An 18,632-nucleotide genomic window follows, 5' to 3' on the forward strand; every position below is an offset into this window, starting at 1 on the left:
CATTTTAAAACTCACAGCCTGTGCACACACACACAGAGAGACGCAAAGTTACAGCCCCTCTGCCTCTTCCCTCTTCCTGGATTCACTCAGAAATTTTAAAACTCGCAGCCTGTGCACACAGACAAACCTCCAGCCCATCTGCTTTTTTCCCTCTTCCTGGATTCACTCAGACGTTTTAAAATTCACAGACTGTGCACAAACACACACTTCCAGCCCCTCTGCCTCGTCCCTCTTCCTGGATTCACTCAGACATTTTAAAACTCAAAGCCTGTGCACAGCACACACTTTCAGCCCCTCTGCTTCTTCCCTGTTCCTGGATTCACTCAGAGGATTTTTAAAACTGACAGCCTGTGCACACACACACACTTCCAGCCCCTCTGCCTCGTCCCACTTCCTGGATTCACTCAGAGGCTTTTAAAACTCACAGCCTATGCTCACACACACACACACCTCAAGCCCCTCTGCCTCTTCCCTCTTCCTGGATTCACTCAGACATTTGAAAACTCACAGCCTGTGCACAGCACACACTTCCAGCCCCCCTGCTTCTTCCCTGTTCCTGGATTCACTCAGATGTTTTTAAAACACACAGCCTGTGAACACACACACAGACTTCCAACCCCTCTACCTCGTCCCTCTTCCTGGATTTACTCAGATTTTTTTAAAACTCACAGCCTGTGCACACACACACACACTTCCAGCCCCTCTGCCTTTTCCCTGTTCCAGGATTCACTCAAACGTTTTAAAACTCACAGCCTGTGCGCAGACAAACACACTTCAAGCCCCTCTGCTTCTTCCCTGTTCCTGGATTCACTCAGAGGTTTTAAAAACTCACAGCCTTTGCTCACACACACATACACACCTCAAGACCCTCTGCCTCTTCCCTCTTCCTGGATTCACAAAGACATTTTAAAACTCACAGATTGTGCACAAACACACACTTCCAGCCCCTCTGCCTTTTCCCTCTTCCTGGATTCAATCAGACATTTTAAAACTCACAGCCTGTGCACAGCAGACACTTCAAGCCCCCCTGCTTCTTCCCTGTTCCTGGATTCACTGAGAGGTTTTTAAAACTCACAGGCTGTGCACACACAAACACTTCCAGCCCCTCTGCCTCTTCCCTGTTGCTGGATTCACTCAGACATTTTAAAACTCACAGCCAGTAAACACACAAACTTCAAGCCCTCTCCCTCTTTCCTCTTCCTTGATTCAATCAGATATTTTAAAACTCACAGCCTGTGCACATACACACACTTCCAGCACCTCTGCCTCGTCCCTCTTCCTAGATTCACTCAGACGTTTTAAAACTCACAGCCTGTGCACACACACAAACTTCAATCCCCTCTGCCTCGTCCCTCTTCCTGTATTTACTCAGACGTTTTAAAACTCACAACCTGTGCACAAACACACACTTCCAGCCCGTCTGCCTCGTCCCTCTTCCTGGATTCACTCAGACATTTTAAAACTCAAAGCCTGTGCACAGCACATACTTTCAGCCCCTCTGCTTCTTCCCTGTTCCTGGATTCACTCAGAGGTTTGTAAAACTCACAGCCTGTGCAAACACACACACACTTCCATCCCCTCTGCATCTTCCCTCTTCCTGGATTCACTCAGAGGCTTTTAAAACTCACAGCCTATGCTCACACACACACACACCTCAAGCCCCTCTGCCTCTTCCCTCTTCCTGGATTCACTCAGACATTTGAAAACTCACAGCCTGTGCACAGCAGACACTTCAAGCCCCCCTGCTTCTTCCCTGTTCCTGGATTCACTGAGAGGTTTTTAAAACTCACAGGCTGTGCACACACAAACACTTCCAGCCCCTCTGCCTCTTCCCTGTTGCTGGATTCACTCAGACATTTTAAAACTCACAGCCAGTAAACACACAAACTTCAAGCCCTCTCCCTCTTTCCTCTTCCTTGATTCAATCAGATATTTTAAAACTCACAGCCTGTGCACATACACACACTTCCAGCACCTCTGCCTCGTCCCTCTTCCTAGATTCACTCAGACGTTTTAAAACTCACAGCCTGTGCACACACACAAACTTCAATCCCCTCTGCCTCGTCCCTCTTCCTGTATTTACTCAGACGTTTTAAAACTCACAACCTGTGCACAAACACACACTTCCAGCCCGTCTGCCTCGTCCCTCTTCCTGGATTCACTCAGACATTTTAAAACTCAAAGCCTGTGCACAGCACATACTTTCAGCCCCTCTGCTTCTTCCCTGTTCCTGGATTCACTCAGAGGTTTGTAAAACTCACAGCCTGTGCAAACACACACACACTTCCATCCCCTCTGCATCTTCCCTCTTCCTGGATTCACTCAGAGGCTTTTAAAACTCACAGCCTATGCTCACACACACACACACCTCAAGCCCCTCTGCCTCTTCCCTCTTCCTGGATTCACTCAGACATTTGAAAACTCACAGCCTGTGCACAGCACACACTTCCAGCCCCCCTGCTTCTTCCCTGTTCCTGGATTCACTCAGATGTTTTTAAAACACACAGCCTGTGAACACACACACAGACTTCCAACCCCTCTACCTCGTCCCTCTTCCTGGATTTACTCAGATGTTTTTAAAACTCACAGCCTGTGCACACACACACACACTTCCAGCCCCTCTGCCTTTTCCCTTGTCCAGGATTCACTCAAACGTTTTAAAACTCACACCCTGGGTGCACACACACACTTCAAGCCCCTCTGCCTTTTCCCTGTTCCAGGATTCACTCAAACGTTTTAAAACTCACAGCCTGTGCGCACACAAACACACTTCAAGCCCCTCTGCTTCTTCCCTGTTCCTGGATTCACTCAGAGGTTTTAAAAACTCACAGCCTTTGCTCACACACACATACAAACCTCAAGACCCTCTGCCTCTTCCCTCTTCCTGGATTCACAAAGACATTTTAAAACTCACAGATTGTGCACAAACACACACTTCCAGCCCTTCTGCCTTTTCCCTCTTCCTGGATTCAATCAGACATTTTAAAACTCACAGCCTGTGCACAGCAGACACTTCCAGCCCGTCTGCCTCGTCCCTCTTCCTGGATTCACTCAGACATTTTAAAACTCAAAGCCTGTGCACAGCACATACTTTCAGCCCCTCTGCTTCTTCCCTGTTCCTGGATTCACTCAGAGGTTTGTAAAACTCACAGCCTATGCTCACACACACACACACCTCAAGCCCCTCTGCCTCTTCCCTCTTCCTGGATTCACTCAGACATTTTAAAACTCACAGCCTGTGCACAGCACACACTTCCAGCCCCCCTGCTTCTTCCCTCTTCCTGGATTCACTCAGACATTTTAAAACTCACAGCCTGTGCACACACACACTTCCAGCCCCTCTGCTTTTTTCCCTTTTCCTGGATTCACTCAGACATTTTAAAACTCACAGCCTGTGCACAGCACATACGTCCAGCCCCCCTGCTTCTTCCCTGTTCCTGGATTCACTCAGACGGTTTTTAAAACTCAGAGGCTGTGCACAAACAAACACTTCCAGCATAACTGCCGCGTCCCTCTTCCTGGATTCACTCAGAGGTTTTTAAAACTCACAGCCTGTAAACACACAGACAGACTTCTAGCCCCTCTACCTCGTCCCTGTTCCTGGATTTTCTCAGAGGTTTTTAAAACTCACAGCCTGTGAAAACAAACACACACACACACCTCCAGCCCCTCTGCCTTTTCCCTTGTCCAGGATTCACTCAAATGTTTTAAAACTCACACCCTGGGTGCACACACACACTTCAAGCCCCTCTGCCTTTTCCCTGTTCCAGGATTCACTCAAACGTTTTAAAACTCACAGCCTGTGCGCACACAAACACACTTCAAGCCCCTCTGCTTCTTCCCTGTTCCTGGATTCACTCAGAGGTTTTAAAAACTCACAGCCTTTGCTCACACACACATACACACCTCAAGACCCTCTGCCTCTTCCCTCTTCCTGGATTCACAAAGACATTTTAAAACTCACAGATTGTGCACAAACACACACTTCCAGCCCCTCTGCCTTTTCCCTCTTCCTGGATTCAATCAGACATTTTAAAACTCACAGCCTGTGCACAGCAGACACTTCAAGCCCCCCTACTTCTTCCCTGTTCCTGGATTCACTGAGAGGTTTTTAAAACTCACAGGCTGTGCACACACAAACACTTCCAGCCCCTCTGCCTCTTCCCTGTTGCTGGATTCACTCAGACATTTTAAAACTCACAGCCAGTAAACACACAAACTTCAAGCCCTCTGCCTCTTTCCTCTTCCTTGATTCAATCAGATATTTTAAAACTCACAGCCTGTGAACACACACACAGACTTCCAACCCCTCTACCTCGTCCCTCTTCCTGGATTTACTCAGATGTTTTTAAAACTCACAGCCTGTGCACACACACACACACTTCCAGCCCCTCTGCCTTTTCCCTTGTCCAGGATTCACTCAAACGTTTTAAAACTCACACCCTGGGTGCACACACACACTTCAAGCCCCTCTGCCTTTTCCCTGTTCCAGGATTCACTCAAACGTTTTAAAACTCACAGCCTGTGCGCACACAAACACACTTCAAGCCCCTCTGCTTCTTCCCTGTTCCTGGATTCACTCAGAGGTTTTAAAAACTCACAGCCTTTGCTCACACACACATACAAACCTCAAGACCCTCTGCCTCTTCCCTCTTCCTGGATTCACAAAGACATTTTAAAACTCACAGATTGTGCACAAACACACACTTCCAGCCCTTCTGCCTTTTCCCTCTTCCTGGATTCAATCAGACATTTTAAAACTCACAGCCTGTGCACAGCACATACTTTCAGCCCCTCTGCTTCTTCCCTGTTCCTGGATTCACTCAGTGGTTTGTAAAACTCACAGCCTGTGCAAACACACACACACTTCCATCCCCTCTGCATCTTCCCTCTTCCTGGATTCACTCAGAGGCTTTTAAAACTCACAGCCTATGCTCACACACACACACACCTCAAGCCCCTCTGCCTCTTCCCTCTTCCTGGATTCACTCAGACATTTGAAAACTCACAGCCTGTGCACAGCACACACTTCCAGCCCCCCTGCTTCTTCCCTGTTCCTGGATTCACTCAGATGTTTTTAAAACACACAGCCTGTGAACACACACACAGACTTTCAACCCCTCTACCTCGTCCCTCTTCCTGGATTTACTCAGATGTTTTTAAAACTCACAGCCTGTGCACACACACACACACTTCCAGCCCCTCTGCCTTTTCCCTTGTCCAGGATTCACTCAAACGTTTTAAAACTCACACCCTGGGTGCACACACACACTTCAAGCCCCTCTGCCTTTTCCCTGTTCCAGGATTCACTCAAACGTTTTAAAACTCACAGCCTGTGCGCACACAAACACACTTCAAGCCCCTCTGCTTCTTCCCTGTTCCTGGATTCACTCAGACGTTTTAAAAACTCACAGCCTTTGCTCACACACACATACAAACCTCAAGACCCTCTGCCTCTTCCCTCTTCCTGGATTCACAAAGACATTTTAAAACTCACAGATTGTGCACAAACACACACTTCCAGCCCTTCTGCCTTTTCCCTCTTCCTGGATTCAATCAGACATTTTAAAACTCACAGCCTGTGCACAGCAGACACTTCAAGCCCCCCTGCTTCTTCCCTGTTCCTGGATTCACTGAGAGGTTTTTAAAACGCACAGGCTGTGCACACACAAACACTTCCAGCCCCTCTGCCTCTTCCCTGTTGCTGGATTCACTCAGACATTTTAAAACTCACAGCCAGTAAACACACACACTTCAAGCCCCTCTGCCTCTTTCCTCTTCCTTGATTCAATCAGATATTTTAAAACTCACAGCCTGTGCACATACACACACTTCCAGCACCTCTGCCTCGTCCCTCTTCCTAGATTCACTCAGACGTTTTAAAACTCACAGCCTGTGCACACAAACAAACTTCAATCCCCTCTGCCTCGTCCCTCTTCCTGTATTTACTCAGACGTTTTAAAACTCACAACCTGTGCACAAACACACACTTCCAGCCCGTCTGCCTCGTCCCTCTTCCTGGATTCACTCAGACATTTTAAAACTCAAAGCCTGTAGACAGCACATACTTTCAGCCCCTCTGCTTCTTCCCTGTTCCTGGATTCACTCAGATGTTTTAAAACTCACAGCTGGTGAACAGCACACACTTTCAGCCCCTCTGCTTGTTCCCTGTTCCTGGATTCACTCAGAGGTTTGTAAAACTTACAGCCTGTGCACACACAGACACACTTCCATACCCTCTGAATCTTCCCTCTTCCTGGATTCACTCAGAGGTTTTTAAAACTCACAGCCTATGCACACACACAAACTTCCAGCCCCTCTCCTTTTTTCCCTCTTCCTGGATTCACTCAGATGTTTTTAAAACTCACAGCCTGTGAACACACAGACAGACTTCCAGCCCCTCTACCTCGTCCCTGTTCCAGGATCCACTCAGATGTTTAAAAACTCACAGCCTGTGCACACACACAAACTTCCAGCCCCTCTGCCTTTTCCCTGTTCCAGGATTCACTCAAACGTTTTAAAACTCACAGTCTGTGCGCACACAAAGACACTTCAAGCCTCTCTGCATCTTCCCTGTTCCTGGATTCACTCAGAGGTTTTAAAAACTCACAGCCTATGGTCACACACACACACACCTCAAGCCCCTCTGCCTCTTCCCCTTCCTGGATTCACAAAGACGTTTTAAAACTCACAGATTGTGCACAAACACACACTTCCAGCCCCTCTGCCTTTTCCCTCTTGCTGGATTCAATCAGACATTTTAAAACTCACAGCCTGTGCACAGCAGACACTTCCAGCCCCCCTGCTTCTTCCCTTTTCCTGGATTCACTGAGAGGTTTTTAACTCACAGGCTGTGCACACACACACACTTCCAGCATAACTGCCTCGTCCCTCTTCCTGGATTCACTCAGATGTTTTCAAAACTCACAGCCTGTGAACACACAAACAGACTTCCAGCCCCTCTACCTCGTCCCTCTTCCTGGATTTATGCAGAGGTTTTTAAAACTCACAGCCTGTGCACACACACACACACACACACAAACACACACACACATACACACTCTTACAGCCCCTCAGCCTCTTCCCTCTTCCTGGATTCACTCAGACATTTTAAAACTCAAAGCCTGTACACAGCACACACTTCCAGCCCCTCTGCTTCTTCCCTTTTCCTGGATTCACTTAGAGGATTTTAAAAACTCACAGCCTGTGCACACGCATAAACTTCCAGCCCCTCTGCCTCGTCCCTCTTCCTGGATTCACTGACAGGTTTTTAAAACTCACAGGCTGTGCACACACAAACACTTCCAGTATAACTGCCTCGTCCCTCTTCCTGGATTCACTCAAAGGTTTTTAAAACTCACAGCCTGTGAACACACAGACACTTCAAGCCCCTCTGCCTTTTCCCTCTTCCTGGATCCACTCAGACGTTTAAAAACTCACAGCCTGTGCACACACACAAACTTCCAGCCCCTCTGCCTTTTCCCTGTTCCAGGATTCACTCAAACGTTTTACAACTCACAGTCTGTGCGCACACACACACACACACTTCAAGCCCCTCTGCTTCTTCCCTGTTCCTGGATTCACTCAGAGGTTTTAAAAACTCACAGCCTATGCTCACACACACACACCCCTCAAGCCCCTCTGCCCCTTCCCCTTCCTGGATTCACAAAGACGTTTTAAATCTCACAGCCTGTGCGCACACACAATCACTTCCAGCCCCTCTGCATCTTCCCTGTTCCTGGATTCACTCAGAGGTTTTTAAAACTCACAGCCTGTGAACACACACACAGACTTCCAACCCCTCTACCTCGTCCCTCTTCCTGGATTCACTCAGAGGTTTTCAAAACTCACAGCCTGTGAACACACATACAGACTTCCAGCTCCTCTACCTCGTCCCTCTTCCTGGATTTACGGAAAGGTTTTTAAAACTCACAGCCTGTGCGTGCACACACACACACACACACACACACACACACACACTCTTACAGCCCCTCTGCCTCTTCCCTTTTCCTGGATTCACTCAGACATTTTAAAACTCACAGCCTGTGCACACACACACACTTCAAGCCCCTCTGCCTCGTCCCTCTTCCTGTATTTAATCAGACGTTTTAAAACTCACAACCTGTGCATAAACACACACTTCCAGCCCCTCTGCCTCGTCCCTCTTCCTTGATTCACTCAGACATTTTAAAACTCAAAGCCTGTGCACAGCACACATTTCCAGCCCCTCTGCTTCTTCCCTGTTCCTGGATTCACTCAGAGGATTTTAAAAACTCACAGCCTGTGCACACACACAAACTTCCAGCCCCTCTGCCTCGTCCCTCTTCCTGAATTTACTCAGAGGTTTTTAAAACTCACAGCTGGTGCACAGCACACACTCCCAGCCCCTCTGCCTCTTCCCTCTTCCTGGATTCACTCAGACGTTTTAAAACTCACAGCTGGTGCACAGCACACACTTCCAGCCCCTCTGCCTCTTCCCTCTTCCTTGATTCACTCAGGTGTTTTAAAACTCACAACCTGTACACACACACAGACTTCCAGCCCCTCTGCATTTTCCCTCTTCCTGGATTCAATCAGGGTTTTTAAAACTCACAGCCTGTGCACACACACACAAACCTCCAGCCCCTCTGCCTCTTCCCTCTTCCTGGATTCTCTCAGACATTTTAAAACTCACAGCCTGTGCACAGGAGATGCTTCCAGCCCCCCTGCTTCTTCCCTGTTCCTGGATTCATTGAGAGGTTTTAAAAACTCACAGGCTGTGCACACACACAAACTTCCAGCCCCTCTGCCTCGTCCCTCTTCCTGAATTTACTCAGAGGTTTTTAAAACTCACAGCTGGTGCACAGCACACACTCCCAGCCCCTCTGCCTCTTCCCTCTTCCTGGATTCACTCAGATGTTTTAAAACTCACAGCTGGTGAACAGCACACACTTTCAGCCCCTCTGCTTGTTCCCTGTTCCTGGATTCACTCAGAGGTTTGTAAAACTTACAGCCTGTGCACACACAGACACACTTCCATACCCTCTGAATCTTCCCTCTTCCTGGATTCACTCAGAGGTTTTTAAAACTCACAGCCTATGCTCACACACACACACACACACCTCAAGCCCCTCTGCCTCTTCCCACTTCCTGGATTCTCTCAGACATTTTAAAACTCACAGCCTGTGCACAGGAGATGCTTCCAGCCCCCCTGCTTCTTCCCTGTTCCTGGATTCATTGAGAGGTTTTTAAAACTCACAGGCTGTGCACACACACACACTTCCAGCATAACTGCCTCGTCCCTCTTCCTGGATTCACTCAGAGGTTTTCAAAACTCACAGCCTGTGAACACACACACAGACTTCCAGCCACTCTACCTCGTCCCTCTTCCTGGATTTACACAGAGGTTTTTAAAACTCACAGCCTGTGCACACACACACACACACACACACACACACACACACACACACACTCTTACAGACCCTCTCCCTCTTCCCTGTTCCTTGATTCAATCAGACATTTTAAAACTCACAGCCTGTGCACAGAAACACACACTTCCAACCCCTCTACCTCGTCCCTCTTCCTGGATTTACTCAGAGGTTTTTAAAACTCACAGCCTGTGCACAGACACACACACTTCAAGCCCCTCTGCCTCTTCCTTCTTCCTGGATTCACTCAGACATTTTAAAACTCACAGCATGTGCACACACACAAACTTCCAGCCCCTCTGCTTTTTTCCCTCTTTCTGGATTCACTCAGACGTTTTAAATCTCACAGCGGTTAAACACACACACTTCAAGCCCCTCTGCCTTTTCCCTCTTCCTGGATCCACTCAGACGTCTAAAAACTCACAGCCTGTGCACACACACAAACTTCCAGCCCCTCTGCCTTTTCCCTGTTCCAGGATTCACTCAAACGTTTTACAACTCACAGTCTGTGCGCACACACACACAAACTTACTGCCCCTCTGCCTCTTCCCTCTTCCTGGATTCACTCAGACATTTTAAAACTCACAGCCTCTGCACACACACAAACTTCCAGCCCCTCTGCTTTTTGCCCTCTTCCTGGATTGACTCAGATGTTTTAAAACTCACAGCCTGTGCACACATGCGCACTTCCAGCCCCTCTGCCACTTCCCTATTTCAGGATTCACTCAGACAGTTTTAAGACTCATAGCCGGTGCACATCCACACGCTTCCAGCCTCTCGGCCTCTTCCCTATTCCTGGATTCACTCAGAAGGTTTTAAGACTCACAGCTGGTGCACATCCACACACTTCCAGCCCCTCTGCCTCTTCCCTCTTCCTGGATTCAATTAGACGTTTTTAAGATTCACAGCCTGTGCACATACACCCTCTTTCAGCTCCTCTTCCTGTTCCCTATTTCTGGATTCACTCAGACTGTTTGAAAACTCACATCCTGTGCACACACAGACACTTCCAGCCCCTCTGCCACTTCCCTATTTCAGGATTCACTCAAACAGTTTTAAGACTCATAGCCGGTGCACATCCACACATTTGCAGCCCCTCGGCCTCTTCCCTATTCCTAGATTCAATCAGATATTTTTAAAACTCACAGCCTGTGCACACACACACACACACACCTCCAGCCCCTCTGCCTCTCCCCTCTTCCTGGCTATATTGAGACTGTTTTAAAACTCACAGCCTGTGCACACACACACACACCTCCAGCCCCTCGCCTCTTCCCTATTCCTGGATTCACTCAGACATTTTTAAAACACTTCGAGCCCCTCTGCCTCTTCCCTATTCCTGGAATCTGCAGACGGTTTTAAAACTCACAGCTGGTGCACATCCACACACTTCCAGTCCCTCTGCCTCTTCCCTCTTCCAACGTTCAATCAGACGTTTTTAAGATTCACAGCCTGTGCATATGCACACACACTTCCAGCCCCTCTTCCTGGATAGTCCCTTTGTGGAGAGGGAGCGGATAACAAATTAAATAAAATAAATAATAATAATAATAATAATAAAATAATAATAATATATTGAGACTGTTTTAAAACTCACAGCCTGTGCACACACACACACACCTCCAGCCCCTCTGCCTCTTCCCTATTCCTGGATTCACTCAGACGGTTTTAAAACTCACACCCTGTGCACTCACATACTTCCAGCCCCTCTGCCTCTTCCCTCTTCCAAGGTTCAATCAGACGTTTTTAAGATTCACAGCCTTTTCCCTCTTCCTGGATTCACTCAGACGGTTTTAAATCTCACAGCATGTGCACATGCACACACACTTCCAGCCCCTCTGCCTCTTCCCTGTTCCTAGATTCAATCAGACGTTTTTAAGATTCACAGCCTGTGCACACACACACTCTTTCAGCCCCTCTACCTGTTCCTTGATTCACTCAGACGTTGTAAAACTCACAACTTCAGAGCATCCATGCACTTCCAGCCACTCTGCCTCTTCCTTCTTCCTGGATTCAATAAGATGTTTTTAAGATTCACAGCCCATGCACACAAACACTCTTTCAGCCCCTCTGCCTCATCCCTCTTCCTGGATTCACTCAGATGGTTTTAAAACTCACAGCCTGTGCACACACACACTTCCAGCCCCTCTGTTTCTCCCCTCTTCCTGGATATATTCAGACTCTTTCAAAACTCACAGCCTGTGCACACACACACACCTCCATCCCCTCTGCCACTTCCCTATTCCTGGGTTCAATCAGATATTTTTAAAACACACAGGCTGTGCAGACACACAAACTTCCAGCCCCTCTGCCTTGTCACTCTTCCTGGATTCACTCAGACATTTTAAAACGCACAGCCTGTGCACACACACACATACACTTCCAGCCTCTCTGCCTTTTCCCTCTTCATGGATTCACTCTGACGTTTTAAAACTCACAGCCTGTGCACACACACACAAACTTCCAGCCTTTCTGCCTCTTCCATATTCCTGGATTCACTCAGACAGTTTTAAGACTCACAGCCGGTGCACACGCACACACTTCCAGCCCCTCTGCCTCTTCACTCTTCCCGGATTCACTCAGACTGCTTTCAGACTTACGGCCTGTGCACACGGACACACTGTTTTAGCAGCTCTGTCTCGCTTCAAAACCCCTACCGTGTGGGGGACAAAGTTTTTGTGTCTACCAAATACATAAGATTAGGAATGCCAAGCAAGGAATTGGGTCCAAAATTTCTAGGTCCATTCCCAATAGTGAAGATAGTTAACCCAGTTACAGTTCAACTCAGTCTACCCAGAAATCTAGGGGAAATTGGCCCAGAATTTCATTGGAGCTTGTTGAAACCAGTAATTGGATCTAACATAAGAGCATCCACCCAAGGTCAATCTCCTCCTGTAGTGATGGAAGGGGAAATACAATCTGAGGTGGAAAAATTGTAGATTTTAGGCTGAATAGGGGTCGCTTACAGTACTTAGTGCATTGGAAGGGTTACCCTTGGTCTGAAGCTACTTGGGTGAACAGTGGGAACCAAAAAGTGGAGAAGTTAGCACGGCTATGGAAAATTCCAACACTGATTTTCTTCTTGGAATTCCACCCAGTTGAAAGTTCATGATCTATCCCCACACCCCATAATCCATCACATGTTCCAATCATCATCTTCCACGCTGGCATCTACACCCCTCTGGTTCCGGTCAGGTGTCGAGGTGCGGAGACAAAAGATGACCTTGGCTTCTATAAAAGAATGACAACAATACATTCCACAAATCTACTCCTTTCTATTCCCCCCTCCAAACTACTACAGTAATGAAACAGCATAGGAAATTAATAAAAAGTGTGGCAGGCCAAAGATCCTAAAAGGAACATAACTACAGGCCTGACAGGCGGCCTCCCCTCAGAAGAAAAACGTTTCCTGAAAAGAGAATAACATAAAAGTTAACATAACAAAATTAACCACCTCTTCTCCACCCAGGGGAACCCCTTGACTTATCGGGAAACTTCTCATTAAATTGCTTTACTAACTTCTCCACTTTTTGGTTCCCACTTTTCACCCAAGTAACTTCAGACCAAGGGTAACCCTGTCAACAATACATTCAACAATCCTACTCCTTTCTATTCCCCCCTCCCAACTACTACACTAATGAACAGCATAGAAAATTATAAGAAAGTGTGGCAGGCCAAAGATCCTAAAAAGAACATAACTACAGGCCTGACACACAGCCTGTGCACACACACACTCTTTCAGCCCCTCTCCCTCTTCTATATTCCTGGATTCAATCAGATATTTTTAAAACTCACAGCCATTTGCACACGCACACACCTCCAGCCTTTCTGCCTCTTCCCTATTAATGAATTCACTCAGACGGTTTTAAGACTCACAGCCAGTGCACACGCACACACTTCCAGCCCCTCTGCCTTTTCACTCTTCCCGGATTCACTCAGAATGTTTTCAAACTTACGGCCTGTGCACACGGACACACTGTTTCAGCAGCTCTGTCTCTTCCCTCTTCCTGGATTCACTCAGACGGTTTTCAGACTCATAGCCGGTGCACATCCACACACTTCCAGCCCCTCTGCCTCTTCCATCTTCCTGGGTTGACTCAGATGTTTTTTAGACTCACAGCCTGTGCACATGGACACACACTTCCAGCCCCTCTGCCTCTCCCCTCTTCCTCAATTCACCCAGACTATTTTAAAACTCACAGCCTGTGCACATCCACACACTTCCAGCCCCTCTGCTTCTCCCCTCTTCGTGACTCACTCAGACATTTTTAAGACTCACAGCATGTGCACACACACACACACTTCCAGCCCCTCTGCCACTTCCATATTCCAGGATTCACTCAGACAGTTTTAAGACTCAATGCCTGTGCACACGAACACACTCTTTCAGCCCCCCTGTCTCTTCCGTCTTCCTGAATTCACTCAGACGGTTTTAAAACTCACAGCTGGTGCAAATCCACACACTTCCAGCCCCTTTGCCTCTTCCTCTATTCCTGAATTCACTCAGACGGTTTTAAAACTCACAGCTGGTGCACATCCACACACTTCCAGTCCCTCTGCCTCTTCGCTCTTCCAAGGTTAAATCAGACGTTTTTAAGATTCACAGCCTGTGCATATGCACACATACTTCCAGCCCCTCTACCTCTCCCCTCTTCCTGGATATATTGAGACTGTTTTAAAACTCACAGCCTGTGCACACACAAACACACCTCCAGCCCCTATGCCTCTTCCCTATTCCTGGATTAACTTAGACGGTTTTAAAACTCACAGCCTGTGCACACACACACTTCCAGCCCCTCTGCCTCTTCCCTCTTCCAAGGTGCAATCAGACGTTTTTAAGATTCACAGCCTCTTCCCTCTTCCTGGATTCACTCAGACGGTTTTAAAACTCACAGCATGTGCACACAAACACACACTTCCATCCCCTCTGCCTCTTCCCTCTTCCTGGACTCATTCAGATATTTTTAAAACTCACGGCATGTGCACACACACAAACCTCCAGCCCTTCTGCCTCTTCCCTATTCCTGGATTCACTCAGACGGTTTTTAGACTCACAGCCGGTGCACACGGACACACCTCCAGCCCCTCTGCCTCTTCACTCTTCCCGGATTCACTCAGACTGTTTTCAGACTTACGGCCGGTGCACACGGACACACTGATTCAGCAGCTCTGTGTCTTCCCTCTTCCTGGATTCACTCAGATGGTTTTCAGACTCATAGCCGGTGCACATCCACACACTTCCAGCCTCTCGGCCTCTTCCATCTTCCTGGGTTCACTCAGATGTTTTTAAAACTCACAGCCTGTGCACATGCACACACACTTCCAGCCCCTCTGCCTCTCCCCTCTTCCTGAATTCACCCAGACTGTTTTAAAACTCACAGCCTGTGCACACACACACACACTTCCAGCCCCTCTGCCACTTCCCTATTTCAGGATTCACTCAGACAGTTTTAAGATTCACAGCCTGTGCACACGAGCACACTCTTTCCGCCCCCCTGTCTCTTCCGTCTTCCTGAATTCACTCAGATGGTTTTAAAACTCACAGCTGGTGCACATCCACGCACTTGCAGCCCCTTTGCCTCTTCCCTATTCCTGAATTCACTCAGACGGTTTTAAAACTCACAGCTGGTGCACATCCAAACACTTCCAGCCCCTTTGCCTCTTATTTATTTATTTTATTATTTATTGGATTTGTCAAACCGCTCCCTCTCCCCTAGGGAGAGACTTACGGCCTGTGCACACGGACACACTGATTCAGCAGCTCTGTCTCTTCCCTCTTCCTGGATTCACTCAGATGGTTTTCAGACTCATAGCTGGTGCACATCCACACACTTCCAGCCTCTCGGCCTCTTCCCTATTCCTGGATTCACTCAGACGGTTTTAAGACTCACAGCTGGTGCACATCCACACACTTCCAGCCCCTCTGCCTTTTCCCTCTTCCTGGATTCACTCAGACTGTTTGAAAACTCACAGCCTATGCACACACACAGACCTCCAGCCCCTCTGTCTCTTCCCTCTTCCTGGACTCATTCAGACATTTTTAAGACTCACAGCCTGTGCACAAACTAACACCTCCAGTCCCTCTAGCTCTCCCCTCTTCCTGGATTCACTCAGACTGTTTGAAAACTCACAGCCTGTGCACAGACACAGACCTCCAGCCCCTCTGCCTCTTCCCTCTTCCTGGATTCACTCAGACTTTTTTAAAACTCACAGCCACTGCAAAGGCACTAATTCTTTCATCCCCTCTGCCTCTTCCCCATTCCTGGATTCACTCAGATGTCTCTAAGACTGACAGCCTGTGCACATCCACACACCTCCAGCCCCTCTGCCTTTTCCCTCTTCCTGGATATATTCAGACTGTTTTAAAACTCACAGCCTGTGCACATGCACACTCTTTCAGCCCCTCTGCCTTTTCCTGGATTCACTCAGATGGTTTTAAAACTCACAACTTCAGCGCATCCACACTCTTTCCGCCCCCCTGTCTCTTCCGTCTTCCTGAATTCACTCAGATGGTTTTAAAACTCACAGCTGGTGCACATACAAACACTTCCAGCCCCTTTGCCTCTTATTTATTTATTTTATTATTTATTGGATTTGTCAAACCGCTCCCTCTCCCCTAGGGAGAGACTTACGGCCTGTGCACACGGACACACTGATTCAGCAGCTCTGTCTCTTCCCTCTTCCTGGATTCACTCAGACGGTTTTAAGACTCACAACTTCAGCGCATCCACACAATTCCAGCCCCTCTGCCTCTTCACTATTCCTGGATTCACTCAGCCAGTTTTAAGACTCACAGCTGGTGCACATCCACACACTTCCAGCCCCTCTGCCTCTTCCCTCTTCCTGGATTCACTCAGACTTTTTTAAAACTCACAGCCACTGCAAAGGCACTAATTCTTTCATCCCCTCTGTCTCTTCCGTCTTCCTGAATTCACTCAGACGGTTTCAAAACTCACAGCTGGTGCACATCCACACACTTCCAGCCCCTTTGCCTCTTCCCTATTCCTGGATTCACTCAGACGGTTTTAAGACTCACAGCTGGTGCACATCCACACACTTCCAGCCCCTCTGCCTCTTCCCTCTTCCTGGATTCACTCAGACGTTTTAAAACTCACAGCCTGTGCACAGCACACACTTCCAGCCCCTCTGCTTCTTCCCTGTTCCTGGATTCACTCAGAGGTTTTTAAAACTCACATGCTGTGCTCACACACACACTTCCAGCCCCTTTGCCTCTTCCCTATTCCTCGATCCACTCAGATGGTTTTAAAACTCACAGCTGGTGCACATCCACACACTTCCAGCCCCTCTGCCTCTTCCCTCTTCCTGGATTCAATTAGATGTTTTTAAGATTCACAGCCTGTGCACACACAAACAGCTCCAGCCCCTCCCCTCTTGATCTTGAGGCCCTCGGCTGAAGTCTAGTTAGCCTAGAGGAAAATCTGGCCCTGAGAGGCTGTGAGTTTTAAAAAGTTTGAGTGAATCCTGGAACAGGGAAATGGCAGAGGGGCTGGAAGTTTGTGTGTGTGCACAGGCTGTGCGTTTTAAAACGTCTGAGTGGATCCAGGAAGAGGGAGAAGGCAGAGGGGCTGGAAGTGATGCGTGTGTGCACAGGCTGTGAGTTTTGAAACTTACCATGAATCCAGGAAGAGGGAAAAGCAGAGGGGCTGGAAGTGTATGTATGTGCACAGGGTGTGAGTTTTAAAATATCTGATTCAATCAAGGAAGAGGGAAGAGGCATAGGGGGTTGAAGTGTGTGTGTTTACTGGCTGTGAGTTTTAAAATGTATGAGTGAATCCAGGAAGTGGGTAAAAAGCAGAGGGGCTGGAAGTTTGTGTGTGTGCACAGGCTGTGAGTTTTAAAATGTCTGAGTGAATCCAGGAAGAGGGACGAGGTCGAGGGGCTGGAAGTCTGTGTGTGTGTTCACAGGCTGTGAGTTTTAAAAACCTCTGAGTGAATCCAGGAAGAGGGACGAGGCAGTGGGGCTGGAAGTGTGTGTGTGTGCACAGCCTGTGAGTTTTAAAACCGTCAAAGTGAATCCAGGAGCAGGGAAGAAGCAGAGCGGCGGGAAGTGTGTGCTGTTCACAGGCTGTGAGTTTTAACATTGTCTGATTGAATCCAGGAAGAGGGAAAATGCAGAGCGGCTAGAAGTGTGTGCTGTGCACAATCTGTGAGTTTTAAAACGTCTGAGTGAATCCAGGAAGAGGGAAAAAAGCAGAGGGGCTGGAAGTTTTTGTGTGTGCACAGGCTGTGAGTTTTAAAATGTCTGAGTGAATCCAGGAAGAGGGACGAGGTAGAGGGGCTGAAGTCTGTGTGTGTGTTCACAGGCTGTGAGTTCTAAAAACCTCTGAGTGAATCCAGGAAGAGGGACGAGGCAGTGGGGCTGGAAGTGTGTGTTTGTGTGTGCACAGGCTGTGAGTTTTAAAAACCTCTGAGTAAATCCAGGAAGAGGGACGAGGTAGAGGGACTGGAAGTCTGTGTTTGTGTTCACAGGCTCTGAGTATTAAAAACCTCTGAGTGAATCCAGGAAGAGGGACGATGCAGTGGGGCTGGAAGTGTGTGTTTGTGCACAATCTGTGAGTTTTAAAACGTCTGAGTGAATCCAGGAACAGGGAAGAAGCAGAGGGGCTGGAAGTGTGTGCTGTGCACAATCTGTGAGTTTTAAAACGTCTGAGTGAATCCAGGAACAGGGGAAAAAGCAGAGGGGCTGGAAGTTTGTGTGTGTGCACAGGCTGTCAGTTTTAAAAACCTATGAGTAAATCCAGGAAGAGTGACAAGGTAGAGGGGATGGAAGTCTGTGTGTGTGTTCACAGGCTGTGAGTTTTAAAAACCTCTGAGTAAATCCAGGAAGAGGGACGAGGTAGAGGGGCTGGAAGTCTGTGTGTGTGTTCACAGGCTGTGAGTTTTAAAAACCTCTGAGTGAATCCAGGAAGAGGGACGATGCAGTAATGCTGGAAGTGTGTCTGTGTGCACCGCCTGTGAGTTTTAAAAACCTCTCATTGAATCCAGGAACAGGGAAAAAGCAGGGGGGCTGGAAGTGTGTGCTGTGCAGAGGCTGTGAGTTTTAAAATGTCTGATTGAATCCAGGAAGAGGGAAAAGGCAGAGGGGTTGGAAGTGTGTGTTTGTGGACAATCTGTGAGTTTTAAAAACCTCTGAGTAAATCCAGGAAGAGGGACGAGGTAGAGGGGCTGGAAGTCTGTGTGTATGTTCACAGGCTGTGAGTTTTA

The sequence above is a fragment of the Natrix helvetica genome (genome assembly GCF_964273705.1).
Source record: "Natrix helvetica genome assembly, chromosome: W".
Lineage (NCBI taxonomy): Eukaryota > Metazoa > Chordata > Lepidosauria > Squamata > Natricidae > Natrix > Natrix helvetica.